At 42.6% G+C, this 10,691-nt stretch overlaps 1 long non-coding RNA gene across 1 annotated transcript; it reads right to left on the bottom strand.

Annotated features, from left to right (window-relative positions):
- Window positions 1-5,940: 5,940 nt before the first annotated feature.
- LOC144131937 (uncharacterized) lies at window positions 5,941-6,844 on the bottom strand. Its single transcript, XR_013314715.1, has 2 exons — window positions 6,751-6,844; window positions 5,941-6,087 (listed from the first exon to the last, which is right to left on the bottom strand). It is a non-coding gene; the product is annotated as an uncharacterized LOC144131937 (long non-coding RNA).
- Window positions 6,845-10,691: the final 3,847 nt, after the last annotated feature.

Genomic DNA, 10,691 nt, shown 5'->3' on the forward strand with positions numbered 1-10,691 from the left:
TATGTCAAAGTTAGATCAATCTTATGTATCTCGTGAGCTGCAAGCGTCGATGCTTCCTCTCCTGAGCACTGCGAGCTGTCGGGGATGCAACTGCGCACTTATTTAGGATTTCTAGCTTTTTGCTATATCCCTCGCTTGTGCGGCCCGCATTCAAGTCGTTGCCATTGTCGATGGGTTTTTTTTTGTTACTGATTTATACATTGTTATTTATTCTTAGTTGCATGCCATCAGCTGTGCTGCCGGCGTTTCTCCGAGCTCGGAACTCTTCCCAGGTACGGGATCCTACCCACAGACCTCCCTTCACCCCAGCCAACCAAGTGATATCTTTTGGACATCCACATGATATTGACCTGAAGATATCAGATGTCCACATGACGTCCATGAATGTCCATATGATGTCATATGGACATCCTCTGGACACTCGGTTTGATAAGGATAGACATCCACAGAATGTCAGAGGGGCACCCTCAGAGATGACGAGAGGATATCCTGTCAACATCGTCAGGACACACTTCAAGCTTCCTTTCAATGTCCTACTGACATCTGCTTTCCGTCTTCTCGATGCCCTCCAGATGTCTAGATTGATCGTTGCCGCCCACAGAATAATGATGCATGCACCCCGAATACTCCACCAAAACCTTATCGATCATCAGGATAAGGTTCTTTGCAGGACAATGGCACTGTGTTGTGAAAGATATCATTTACACTATGCCAGATCCAATCAACAAAACCAACATTATAAGCAGTTCTCAGTTTTTCAGAAGAAATTTCAACACGTTCTTTCACAACTGCACAATGGTTGTAAACCTGGGAGAGGTATACAGCATCATACTATTGCTTCGTGCATACACAATAAACTTGAAATGGCAAGGAAAAATACATTTTTGAACATTTTTTATTGAATACTGTTTGTTTTCTTCACTCAAGGCTCCCGGTTTTGAAGTCTTCACTCCTGACTTCCGGAGAGCTGTGAAAATAAGAGCACGAAATGATGACTAGAAAATGTGGAGTTGTTTCTGAGGAAATGCATATTACAGGAAAGCTCACCAAAACTAAAGATGATCAAGAAAGTGGCTTAAATTTGAATCATTTGTACTAGTAAGTACACTAAAGGTCAATTGCAGTTTTAGATTTCGACAAGCTTAAGTGGGACAAATGTGCGAAACTTGCAGGCAAAGCACACCAAGTCTTTTTGGGCTAGCATTTGGCATAGTGACATAACCACCGATTAAAACAAACAGCACCGGGTGGGGGCACACGATGACATCTAAGTTGCTGGTACATTTTCGAAGTAGAAACGCTTGCTTTGAAGGAAAAAAAGAACACGTCCAAAAGCAAAGCGTTTACAGCGTTGCTTGGCAGCATCTGATGATGCACGGCAAGCTCTGAGTGAATGCAGCAGAAATAACAAATCTTAAAATCCGCGACGTCATTCCGAGCTTCGCAGAACTTGGCTGGTGCTGTGAGGAAAAACCTTGAGCTTTAATCATCGATTACGTTGCCATTTTGATTGCTAGCGCCAAATAACTTAGCATGCTTTGCCTGCAGTCTATATAGATTTGAATCCCTAAATTTCAACGAAATTCTAAAAAAGTAGTGTGGTTGCCCTTTAACTTAGACGGATGACAGATCAGCATGAAGCACATAGAAGTCTTATAACACCAATCATTCATTACAAGTCCGTACACAGAAACAAAGCTGCCTCATGCCCTTTAGCTAGGGGCACGCTATGCTTTCCAGCAAAGCACTACCATGGGCCTTACCTCTAGCAAGTTCAGCAATATCGCTGCTTAGAAGGCAGAGAACAGGCACATGTTAAAAATCAGCAACATAATTACCCCAGCCTTCTTGCCTGTCTTTTCAGTCCGCAGCTTTAAGCGATCTGACGCATGTTGCAGCCACTTCTTGATCACTGTCTCCACTTCATCAAGAGTGGTGAAACCCTGGCTTGACCGCAGAGCCTCTGCAAAGATATTACCGTAAGGATGGTTGACAGAAGGCACCAAGATTTAAGGATTTACAGACAGGTTTATTGTGTAGTTAGCAATATAGAACTATTTTCACAAAGCTTAGTACCCAAGAATGCTGTAAAAAAAGCAAATTTTTTGGCTTATTCAAGTGATGTTTTAGAAGTGCTGTGGTTTTTTATCATAACTAATGACCACTGTCCTGTGCCAGCTGCAGCCACCCCATTCCCACAAATTTCCAAATCTGATCTGTCCTCCCAACAATCTGCTGCCCTCCCACCATGTTTAATCTCAAAAGCTACACAATTACCCTAAGGGGCCGTCTACATCTCTCTTCCACATTATATGCCCTGCCCCTTTACGGCTTGAACTAGGTTATCAGTAATTCGTATTTATTCCCCAACCTACTCTCTGCTTGCTTCGAGGTTTTCTTAAAAATCCATTTGATTTTTAACATCCCTGCTGGACACTTCAGTCTCCACTGCCCATTATTTGCACAAGGTATGCAAAATTCTTAGAAGTAACACCTTTCAGTACACTTAACCCTTGTAACTAACCACTGAAATCTGCTGTAGTTAGGTTGCCCTAAGAGAAATACAGACACACACACAGACTAAACAAAAGTATTGTTTCCCTTTTGGTGATTGATTGAGGCTCGTCGCATATACAAATGAGCATATGAGTTGAAATTTAAGTACAAGACGTATATCATTTAGACAGCATTTATAGCTAATATTTCAATTGAGAACAAACTGAGGCCAATTTTCATAGCACAGTATTCACTTCCGTTCACAACAAATGGCAGAAGTTCAAAGAAAAAAAAAACAGCAACAAGTAACTTCTCACGTTTCATGCATGAGGACTAACAGCATTCACATAAAACTTACCACGTATATAATGTTTAGTGATCCCCATAAGACCATGTCAGCAGTTTCAACTCAAAACTTGAAAATTCTCAATTACCATTTTATAGTAATATTCAGTGTTTTCATGTTGTTCGAGAAATGAATCTTCAAAGGAACATTGAGAAACCTTGGCATAAAGTGTGTTTTATTTATCAATTGAATTTAAAGCATCAGATTGAAGTGTACAGTTTACAATGTCAGAAATTACTTACGCATGATAAGCGGTTACAGATTGAGGTTGCAGAACATTTGTTTTCCATTGTTTCCAAGCCAACTGTAGTGTTGTGCCACATTATCAGTCATGATATACGTCAAAAGCCTTCTTGTGGCCACTGTGATATTGCCACCTCCAATGCTGCGAAACTCTGAAAGCTGAAAAAATAGGAATCATGGTTTTTAATGGCCGAAGTTATCTCTCGAATTTCGAGCTGCCAGTTCACTTGTAATGTGGGATGCAGCCTGTGAAAAACCAACACAAATGATACGTGCTCTCACACTGCCAAAGAGTATGACAAATGCTAGACCAACCAGTCAAATACAAATAATTTTATTATACACCATCCCTAGCATAAGCTACATTTACCCATTTATAGAAACAAAACAAAAGGCATCTAAGAGCACTAGAGCTCAGTGAGCAAATAGTTAAACAGCGGTTTGCCTAAAACATGTACAGAATGTCTCACTGCATGAATAAAAAAGCTAAAAAGCGACTCCACCCAGATATAGGTGACAGTTATTTTGCAAATGTCACATATTTTTCACCAAATACATTTTGATTGTTAAAACAAATTATGCAACATAATAAGGGCCGCCACGGTGGCTCAGTGGTTATGGCGCTCGGATATTGACCAGATAAACGCGGGTTCGATCCCGGTTGCGGCCGTTGAATTTCGATGGAGGCGAAATTCTAGAGGCCCGTGTACTGTGCGATATCAGTGCACATTAAAGAACCCGAGGTGCTCGAAATTTCCGTAGCCCTTCACTACGGCGTCCCTCATAGCCTGAGTCGCTTTGGGACATTAAACCCAGAAACCAAACCTAAAAGAAGCAACATACTTCAGCTTCAAAATAAGATTTAAAAAAGCTGCGGATGCCTTTAGAAACTGCCAATTTAGTTGCCTGCAACAACACATCTTTTCTTCTTCACAATGCGGCAACATTTGAACGAAGACATATGCATGACAAAATCAGTATAGTCCAATTTAAATGTGGCCCATCAGAAGTAAACCAACTACCAGTTTGAAATCATAGTGCGGGTGTCAGTCCTACCTATATGATCAGAGGAACGCACAAGGCATACAGCATTTAGATCACTTTTTTGAAATGCAGAAAGATCTTCACATGCAAATGCATCATGGATGTATAAAAATTACCTAGAAATATGCAAGTAACAATTTTGTTTTCATACGTCATATGAGCCCCTGAAAGTTGCACAATTCATTTAGGTTAGTCAAATAGCATTGAACAAAATGCTCTGAATAGCGTAAGATGACTGCCTGCAATATAGAGCAAATTTTCTTATACATGGCTTCTCACAGGTTAAGGTACTTGAAAGCCTTTCCGCTGTTAATACACATAACGGAAACTAGCCCGCCATTAAGGCCTCTCTCCTTTACTTGCCCCCTAGAGGTCTTTGCAAAGCTAGCAAGCGACGTTTGTTTGGCAGCAGATTGCATAATCACAGTACCTCTCTACGGAGTGATTCTGCAAAGAGAATTTCTCAGCGGTCAATTGTTACCTCTGCACAAAAAACAAAACCTCACCAGCTGATCTTTAACTTCCTTGATGTTTTCATCAAATTCCTTGAATTTCTCAAGGTCGTCAAATGGTTGCAGCAACACAACTGAATGACCGCCATCTTCGGGCGTCTTAAAAGCAGCTAATGTTTCAAGGTAGTCTCTTTGCTGCTCCATCAGCAGCCGAAGAATTTGGAGGTTTCGCAAGACTTGCCTCTGAAATTCTAGAACAAAATAGAAACAAAGTTCAAGCTGCACTCTAGTGTAGGCTTCTGTTGAATGGGAGTAGATGGAAAGCATAATTCAGGAAAAACATGGTTAAAAAAAGAGTACTACCTCGCTGCGGAATCACGCCTTGTTCTGCAGATGCAGCATGCTTGTGATGAGCTGCAAAGTATTAGAAGTTATCAGCTGCGGCAATTCTTGTCAACAGCAGTAGACTTTCTAACCTGCTCCTCCAGATGATGGCCCTGGGGCATTCAATACTTTGACATCTGTAACATTACAAGCACATTGTGTAAGTTTATAAATGCAATAATGTTTCTAGTTACAAATATACCAGTTCTCTGGGCTGCGACTGTGTCCTTTTCACCCTCCAAAACGGCAGGAGCTGAAACTGGTTAAAAGAGAGACAATTAGAAAGAAGTGTTCCTGCCATGAGTACCATTCTTCTGGTACATCACATAACTCTGGTGTTGTCTTGATTAAAGATTTTTAGGCTCCAAATGCATATTATACACACCTACTCTTAGTTGAAGTTTTCTTTGTAATGATGCATAAGACATTAGAATACATAGAACGTGGTGTGTAACACGCCTACGGCTGCTAAATAATTTTGAAGTGAATTTCTCCTCATATGCTGATTCTATTTCATTCATCGAACAATGGCTTTGACATGCAAGAAGTGTTTAGGTGATGTGAGGCATGAAAAGTGCTGCAATAAAACCACTGATATGTTGTCGTTCCAAATCTTAAAGCAGGCTGGCTTAAGCATTATAGTGAATTAGAACGATGTGTCAACAATTATACTTCATTTTTTTTATGCCTCACACGACCTAAACACATCAGAGACAACGCTCGGTTGGTGAAACTGAAACAGCATCAAGAAATTCTATTATAAATTGTTTAGCAGTCACAGGCAATTACCAATGAGTGATACATATATACTAATGCCTTTGAAAGAAGAGAACACAACCAAACATTTGGCGGCTAACCTGACATATGCGGACAAGACTCACGTGAGATACTGGAAGACGGAAAATTTGCAGGTGGCTGAGGGTAAGGCTGGTGCACAGCTGGTGCCGGCTTCTTGGGCCTTTTTTTTGGGGGGGGGGGGGGGCGATGGTGACTGATCAGAGTCAGAATCAATTAGGCGCTTTGGCTTGTGGACTGGTCGTCTTGGCTGTTCATCATCACTTGTGGCAAGGTCCGATGTGAATTGAGACCTTTCGAGCCGCATCCTTGCATTCTCATATGAGCCTTAAAAGAAAGCAGGATCATTTTCAGTAAATTTTTCCACAACACATTAGCTAAATACAGCTTGTTTATTGCTAATCTGGTCTGGTTTATGGGGTTCAACATTCCAAAGTGACTCAGGCCTTAGTGGAGAGCTCTGGAAATTTCCACCACCTGACATCGCACATGGACCTCTAGCATTTCACCTCCATCGAAATGTGACCTCCACAGCAGAGATATAATGTGCGTCTTTCGGGTCAGCAGCCGAGCAATATAATCACTGAGCCACAATAGCGAACTTATTTATTGTTGAAGAACAATTAACATGCAAAAAACACAGACGAAAGGGGAGAAAAACAGGACAAGTGCTGGAATATGTACCACCAACTTGCCTGCCTAGCTGTTATTATTTATTGCCTACACACATTTGTATAAAGATAGTAAGGATGAGCATAGTTGTAGAAACATAGTACATTATATATTATGCATGCCAGTTTGTGCACAGCTAGTTGTTTATCGGTTACAGAATTGTTCCCAATAACCACTCTTGTTCAGATATTCACAAATAGCTGAGGTACATGCATACAGGTTATTACATGCATTTTGAGTGGCTGGTATAAGAGCCTTAGTGCAACACTAAAGTGAGGTAACTTGAGATCACCTCTAATGAATCATCCCACAACTTACAGAATACACCTTTTACTTCAACTGGATGCTGTGCCCAGTTGTCTTGTGGCTTTGCTAATGTTCTCACAAGCTTGTTGACTCTATCAGCTTTGCCACCTGGCCAGCAGCATATATCACCCTCAATCCAAGTTGAGGGAACCACTTCCACCTCTACAGTTTCTGTGAACAAGACTATGGCGAACGCCATCTGAAATGCATAGAAGTAGTATTGTAGGGTACAACCTATAAAAGCAGCAGCTGGCAGCGGAAGCCCATTGCCTGTTCTTATGCAACAAGGAAATGGTCTATTGTTAAAAAATTCCTTCGTACCTGAACTAAAAACTACCCATAAGGCAAAATTATAAGTGCAAGTATTTCGATGCTCACTGCCGCTGTTAGAGTCACTGCTAGGTGCAGAATACGTGCAGGAATCCTAGCTTGAATCAGTCATTTTGCAACACAAAGCTGCTTCAGCCTGTTCCTCGCTGCTAGGTGCAGAAGACGATTGTGCTTCGTGTATGCCGCTCCAACACTGCCTGGAACATAAGAGATCGCAAACGGTCTCACCCTGAATTAATATTCTCAGATTTCCCGAGGACGAGGTGCTTATCTGTACCGAGCCAGCAATGGGTACACTAGAAGCTTCCTCTCAATGCTGGTCGACAAGAGATTCGCAAGTGGGCGATGCGTTGTGACCGCACGTGTGCTCTCAAGTGCTCCCGATGCCGGCCCCCACTGCTCCGTCGCGTTCTCGCATTCTTGAAGTAGCGAAAACGATTTCTCAGTTATTCTCCTGCCAGCACGAACTGACCAGGATTTGCATTTCACTTTGGACGGCAGAGCATTAGTTACACCTTGCCTCTTCTTCTAAACACAATTCAATAGTTACAGTGTGCAGATAACGCTATTATTTTTATTACCTCACTGAAAGTGTGCATTTCTGTAAATATGTTTTCCACACTGCGTGTATGTTTTTTCTTCCTTGCCGCAATCGTATGTCACCTTTTCTACAGTATTTAGTTAAACATTATATGAAAGTGCCATTTCGCCCTGTTGTTTCTGTTAAAATTATATTTCATTGCATAGTCAACTCATACGCCGAAGTTACCAAGTTTTTGTAAGGGGCGCAGCCCCTCGTCAAGCCGTTAATAGGCTTTTTGGCTGCGCCCCTAGCATCCTTGTGATGTTGAAATAAAGATGACTTGACTTGACTTGACTTGGCATGGCAGCAAATGCGTCGAGGTCAAAACAGTAAGATTAGCACTTACCTTTGAAATTTGTGCTGTTGCTGGGTTCAGGACGAAATCCTGGTACCCAACTCAGAGGAAAACAAATGGATGCAGTCAGGCGTGGGCTTGCCTAACGTCGTAATCAAACCGCGCGCCGCACTACACAACCACCACCTCGTAGGAACAAAAAAACAAATGGATGTAGCAGCGGTAGCAGTCACGCATTTTCGGCGCGCGCCGCCTCGATTACAGACTGACATACGGCTTATGAATCTGGTAGCGTAATGCGAAGCAAAAAATAGAAAATATTTATTTATGCTATATACCTTAGGAATTTTAACATTTATTGTGTTTGTGCGCAACAGCTTTGGCTGCGGCATTTCACCCGCGTGCATGACAAGATGGCGGCGTCTTTGAAAATTGGTTTTGGGGGAAAGGAAATGGCGCAGTATCTGTCTCACGGCCGCGTTTCGATGGAGGTGTGTTTAAAATTTTATAGTGACTTTCACTTCTCTCAAGAGCAATTCAAATATTCTCTCGTATTTCGATAAATTCTTAACCCCGCTCAGCTAGCTCCGGAGCTTTCCACCGCAGGGACATAAGCGAGTGGTGCTTTTATGATGCAGTGCTATGCTCCTCAACACTACAGCCAAGGCTGAAGACAACAGAATTCCCGATCAAACTTTTTTTGCAAGAAAAAAAGTCTGAACCAGGATATCTTGTGAATATCCACGTACTGACGTTCGAAAGTGGAAAATCGAATGGATGTGGTGAGGATATCCGCCAATGATATTAGATATTATGATCATTTGTGGACATCCTCTGAATATCAGTGGTTGGCTGGGACCGCACTCACCAGTGTTCTTTGGTATTTTTTGTTTCTCTTGTCCTTGCATTGCCAGTCGACAAATTTGTGCAGTTTTTAATTGTATGCAGATTTGTTAAATGCGCTACCAATTTTTTTTATGATGCTAAGCTGTGATGTGAGATATCGGGCTTCTTGCTAGTGAAGCCATGCTTTTTTCCATTGTCTCTTCTGATTTATCCAAGGCAGACTGGTTGCAATGTTCAATTTAATACCTACATATTGGTACAAGGCACCATGATGGGAATTAATGAAAACCTGTGACTCCTATATTCAAATTGTTGTGCGGTATTTCAGCCAGCTCTTCTTGTAGTGTGATTATGACAATCATCCTGACTCTCCTCAAAGAATGTATGTGGGTGCATTACATAAAATCTGTTCATTTCTTTTGTCATCGGCTAGCTCATCGCTTTTTTATTTACTTATATTACGTCTAATATTAGTTTCTAAAGCAGTTGGCAATTTCCTCTCTTGCCATTCATGACATTGCTGTTGCCGCAGACAGTTGTTGCTCTGGATGTATTTATTTGCAGTTGCCAGCTGCCAGCATCAATTGGGCTATGCGTGCTTCCTGCCTTCGGCTGTGTCATCCCTCCTGAGCTGTTCATGGTAGTTATTCTTTTTCAGTGATGCATATCTTACCCGCCTATTTAGAAAAATATTTTCAACATAGGCTTGCAGCTATGCTTGCATGCAAACTCTATATAAACTTCACAGCAGTACCTCAGCTTATAATTACAGGAACTGTAGACTTGTACAAAATATAGTCGCTCGTGTAGCTCTTGATGCAGCTGCTGTTAACATAAAGGAGTTGAGCCTGCTTCAGGTGCTTTGACATTGCACACCTGCTGCCTGTTATGCGCATGTGTCCTCGAAAAGGCCCTATATGTTCATTTATCCCATTAAAAATTATATGCTCTACAATGATGGTTTACCAGTATTTCTGATACAGAGGCCAAAATGTCAGTCCGTAATGTAACATTGCACGATGACACCAATCCTTGTATCACATAGCATCCTTGCAATGCACTGGCCAAGCTGTGGTCAGCACAGATTTATTGCTGGTTTATTGTCACGGCATATGGTTATACGGCACAGTTTGTACAGGCGCGGACAGAAGTAAACGGAGCGCGCCGCACAAGAAAGAACTGCGTGTCAGTGCCGCCTGGCCGAACAGAACGAAAGCTCGAAATCGCCGCGCGCATATGCAGGCCCCCTTCCGGCGCGACCTCTCAATGCTCCGCTCGCCTCGCATTCGTCCGGCGTCTATGTCGTGCTGATGATGATTATGATCGGATGGTCGCTGTGTAGGTAGCAAGCATTTCGGAATACACAGACCGCTGTCTTGATAAGGCAAATGGCGCGGGGACGGCTCTAACATTAAGCCGCTTCGTGTGAGACAGCTGGAGGCGGCGTTTACGCCGCAAACAACCCACCTGTTTCTAACTTGAGCTGCTGCTGGCACTCTTCCGCGTCTCGCTCGCAACAAAACGCGCTCGAAATACTCGGCGTACTGCCGCAATGTTGTGTTAATTTTCTAGAGTTATTACTGATGATTCCCCTTGTCCCTGCCAGGCGCCAACGCAGCACTAGTGCATGCATCCTGCCTGTCGCCCGCAAAGCACACTGTCCCTGTACTTGAACCTGCTCTTATCGCAACCGAGACAGTGCACTGCGTATCGCGCTGTCATGTGCGGAGCAGAGCTCAGGTAATCACCTTGCATGCAACTTCGAATCTTAGGATGACTACAAGCACCCGCTGTCTCACCCACGGGAATGCCGCCACAGCAGTGCGTCACTGTTGCGTGCTCCGCGTGCGAAATTCGGCATATAAGTACCCAAGTGCGCCCAACAAATTAATAAGAGAA

Source organism: Amblyomma americanum, chromosome 1 (assembly GCF_052857255.1).
Source record: "Amblyomma americanum isolate KBUSLIRL-KWMA chromosome 1, ASM5285725v1, whole genome shotgun sequence".
Lineage (NCBI taxonomy): Eukaryota > Metazoa > Arthropoda > Arachnida > Ixodida > Ixodidae > Amblyomma > Amblyomma americanum.